The sequence below is a fragment of the Triticum aestivum genome, chromosome 2D, assembly GCF_018294505.1.
Source record: "Triticum aestivum cultivar Chinese Spring chromosome 2D, IWGSC CS RefSeq v2.1, whole genome shotgun sequence".
In the NCBI taxonomy this organism is placed as follows: Eukaryota; Viridiplantae; Streptophyta; class Magnoliopsida; order Poales; family Poaceae; genus Triticum; species Triticum aestivum.
Genome location: NC_057799.1, coordinates 521984096 through 521988247, shown reverse-complemented (window position 1 = coordinate 521988247; position 4152 = coordinate 521984096).

Sequence of the window (4152 nt, the reverse complement as noted above, 5' to 3'; positions counted from 1 at the left end):
GCTCGATGGTGATGCGAGTCCGGCTGCGGCTAGCAGCCGGCTCCTTGTCTTTCTTCTGGCGAGTGCCGCTCGCAGTCGGCGAGCGGGACGTCGCGGCGTGCTCCCGGCGCGGGGGATGACTATCAGCACGGGCGCCGGCTTCGTGCCGTTCCGCAGCCGCGTCGATCAGCTGCTGGATCCGTCTTGTCATGTAGGGGAGCTCATCGGCTCCCAGCCCATTGAGCTCTTCTGCGGCCGCCTGAGCGGCTCGCAGATTCTCGAGCGGGGTGGCGTAGACGGGGCGATCCGCCCCCAGCATGCTGGCGACGGCCGCGCCGCGCTTCTGGACGAAGCTGGCTCGGCTCGGGCCGCTAGGCGGCGGCGTACCGAAGGCGGCGCGGTCGACTTCGCGCTGGTGGGCCTCGGTGAGGCGTCTCATGGAGGCTATCTTCTGGCCTTCCGCGATGAGGGCAAGGCGGCGTGCCTCCAGGGTCTCGGCGTCGGCATCGGCCGGGATGGGGACGGAGAGGTCGTGCATCGCCGCTTGCAGGGCGTCGCGTGCGTTCTCGCCCGAGTTGGCAACGTGGCTGATGACCAGCACTTCAGTGACAGCGCTGCTGCCGCTGTCAGCTCGAGGGAGAGGATCGTCGAAGACCACCACGTCGGAGGGGTAAGCGTCGAGCGATGCCGTGTCGGAGTCGACAAGCATCGGGTCGGTGGAGCCGACCGACTCCACATCTGCAGCAGGCTCACTGGAGACGTGAAGCTGGTCGAGGAGGCTGACGAGGCGGCTCTCGGGGTAGTCCGTGCCTGCGTCGGACGCATGCTCGTCGGAGATGCGAGTCTCGCCGAGCAGATCGGCGAGGCAGCTCGCTACGCAGGCGTCGTTGACGCCTTGCAGCGCGTCGAGGCAAACGCCATCGGGCGCAGCAGGCTGGCTGCGCTCGCGGGGGAGGAAGAGGGTTCCCGCCCAGAACAGGTCTCCGGACGACGGTGCACCTGGCCCCACGGTGGGCGCCAAATGTCGGGTGGTTGGTGCGACATATGCCAACGGGTGGCTTATCATTGTGGGTGCCAATAAGACATCGCCGGTGCCTGGAAACGGGATGAGGCGAAGACATGCACGCCGGCGGATCTTACCCAGGTTCGGGGCTCTCCGAGGAGATAACACCCCTAGTCCTGCTCTGCGGGGTCTCCGCATGATCACTAGATCAGTAAAAGTAGCTACAATCGCTCCTAGAGCTGTTGGGTTCAAGGGAGAAGCAGAACAAGGCTAGCTCTCGCTTCTCTCTCTTTGTGGTGTGTGTGCTATGCTTAGAAGCCAACCCTTTGCATGGGTGCTCCGGGGGGTTTATATAGGCCTACCCCCCGGGGGTAGAATTGTAATCCGGCTGGGCTCTGGTCCCAGCCGTCAGTGTCTATGCTCGCCGGCTTCTCCGCCGGTTGTTGGGGCCCGCCGACTGGTGGGTCCCGCCGGCTGCCAGCCTCTTGGTCGACAGGCCGGCCCCACCGCCTAGGGTCTTGTCGGCGGCTGCTTACTGTAGCCTCACCCCTGATGACGAGGGCTTCGTCGAGGTAAGCGTGGCTACAGTGTGCCGCCTCGAGGGCTCTCACTGTAGCCTTACCTTGTCTTGTCTCCTTAATGTGGCGCATGCTTCGAGGAAGGGGGTAGCCGGCTACTGGGGGCCGGCTACGCCCTTGGCCGACTGGGGGAGAGCCGGGCCGCCTTCGCGCCTCTCTCTGGCTAAAGGGGCCCGCCGCCCGTGGGCCGTACCGGCGTCTGCCGTGGGTGACGTCGAGGCTAGCATGGCTACAGTGTCGAGCCGGACGGGGAATGGCCGTCCCGTACGGCGTCCTGTGGCCATGCCTGCCTCGGGCTTCGGGGGTAGTGGGCTGCACTGTGGCCACACCCGTCTTGTCACCGTTATGTGGGCGCAGTCTTGGTGGTTGCGGTCTCGGCCGGCTTCTTGGAGTCGGCGTTCTTCATGGCCGGCTCTGGGGAGTCGGCATCCTCTATGGCCGGCTTCTTGGAGTCGGCCACCCCATGGTTATCCTGGGGAGGTTGCTGAGGCTGGGCCGCCTTCCGGGAGTCGGCTTCAGAGGTAGCCGGCCAGGGAAGGGGGTCCAATGCTTGGAGTGCTTGAAGGCCCAAAGGCCTGATAATTTTTTGGAAGAGCCAGGGGCAGTCGGTTAGGCTACCCATGGCCATTTACTCCGACAGAACTCAATTGCACATGTCTCATACTGCATTGCACCTTGGCCAACGCACTCGACCACGACAAGCAGTAGCTCGGGAAGTCTTTGCAATTCGTATATTTACAGCATTTACAGTTCATGTATTTACTGTTCATGCATTGCACCTTCATGGATTTTGTTGTACTTCTGCATTTGCAACATTTACAACTTAATGCAATCAGGAATTGGTTATAGATTTCATGTGATTTAATTTCTGAGTCTTAACAACAGTGACATCTTGTAACTTTCATAAGTTTTATTTCCATTCTTCAGATTTTAGCTTCCTCAATCATTCTGAATTATTTAACCTCAGTATGAGGTACATGTGTTCCAAAGATTAATCCTGAGAAATTTGTAGTTGACCAGTTGGGTCTGTTTGATTTGTTCAGTAGACTGCAGCGGCAGTCACCATTGTTCAGATCTATTCTAAAGCTACATTATTAGCACTGCAATATCTTTGTTACTTCAACCAAATAGTTCAGCCGTGTCTTATTGATGTGGATGGGTTCTTACTAATCTTTAAGCCAACTTCAAATTTTAGCCTGCTCGGTCAATCTGGATTAGTTAGTGTCAATTTTATGCATGTCTTTAATAAAATAAGAAACTGATTTTGCGTGCTAAAATAAACACTAAACACTACTTGCTCATGGTGACTATGTGTAGAAAGACGATCACGGTGGAGATCCCGACTGTCGACGTGAAGCCGGGGTGGAAGAAGGGCACGAAGATCACCTTCCTAGAAGGAACGATCTGATTTTTTCGGTACAGTTATGTGTTTCAAAAAGTTACTGTGATGTAATTTTTATATTAACACTATAATCTATGAAGTTATGTTTCCAGACATTTCACTTTTTGCATCAGCTGAGGCACATTTTATTTTCAAATAATTTCTGAAGTAAAAGTTGTGAATGAACTGCATGATGTTTCATGTGTCTGAATTACACTTGAAATAAAAAATTAGATAGCAAGGTGCAGAGGAAATGTGAGAAAAGTTGTCCAAAAACCGAAGAACCTTGTTTACTTTTCTTCCCATTACAAGTTTGCTATTTATACTATGCTTTATTTTTACTATAACGTCAAATTTATCATGTTTTAAGATGAATGGTAAGTCAAATAAGGAAAAAACTATGGTGGCCAGATTTGGTAGCCCTTAGCCCTTATCATGTTTTTATATCCAAAATACTGTTTGATCCTTGTTCAGTCTTATTTGCAGCGTAAACTATGTACACTAATCATTAGACCATCTTTGAAGATCTGGCGAACAAAAGCAGAATGGTTCTTTCTATAATGTTCGAACCACCCCCTTGCGTTCTCTCCCAAGGAGTGGCTAGCGCGCAACACTGCCATGCTCCTCTGCCGCGCAGTCATCACAGGATGGGACGGCGACCTTGCCTTCCTATTCAATGTTCTGTCGGTAGCGACGTTCTCGTCCAGGAGCATCCGGATAGGGAGGTGCTCCACGCCATGCGTGTAGGCATGTACTGCAACGCCGACCACATGGCTAAGATGGCCGTTGCCGTCACCGAGTTCCGTGCTCTCTATTCTTCATTAAATCCAGGTTTGTGGACACTACTTACCAGTTGGGAGAGAAACATAATTGATGCGTATGGAATTGCAGAATTGACACCCATGACCTATCAGTTCAACTAGAAGCAAAGAATGTTTGACATGCAAGGTTCTATCATGCCCGTATATTTCTGTTCGTCTCTTTATTCTACAGAAACTGCCAATTATTATTGTAGCTTTCATGCCTACCAGACAAAATCAAAGGAAGGTGCTTTGTTTCTCAAGTGTTGTAGTGAAAGGATTATCCTAACATAAGAGCTATATTTGCTTCATAAAAAATATGTACAGTTGGTTCACACAACGCTTAGTATGTTATTGTTAGTTCGATTTGAGTTTCTATACCATGCCAAGAGCTTTAATATTAAAAGGCAC